This window comes from Penaeus monodon, chromosome 21, assembly GCF_015228065.2.
Source record: "Penaeus monodon isolate SGIC_2016 chromosome 21, NSTDA_Pmon_1, whole genome shotgun sequence".
NCBI classification, from domain to species: domain Eukaryota; kingdom Metazoa; phylum Arthropoda; class Malacostraca; order Decapoda; family Penaeidae; genus Penaeus; species Penaeus monodon.
In genome coordinates, this window is record NC_051406.1 from 42,208,725 (window position 1) to 42,209,116 (window position 392).

The window sequence follows — 392 nt, forward strand, 5'->3', positions numbered from 1 at the left end:
TTAACCATGGGCAGGACGATCGTTGCAGGACAGAGGATCTTTAACTAGCATGGATGACAAACGTATGGCTGGTACCTCTGCCTCGGCCTGTTTTTCGTTCGTTTTGCTTGGAACCACACTGCTACACCGTGAGTATCTACAAACTTAATTACATCCTCAAATATTCATTTAGTCCGTGACCTGTGGCTGCAGGGACGTGTCCAAATAAAAGTACTTTAAATAAATTAGAAAATTACATTCTCTTATAATCAATCATGTCACAATAAACCATTTTAAGAAATTGCTTCCCAGCTATGATTCTTCGTTACATAGTTTTCAATATATCCTTCGCTATTTAACTGTAAACCGAACCGTAGCCTTATGCATCCTTTAAATATAACTTAGTCCATGTT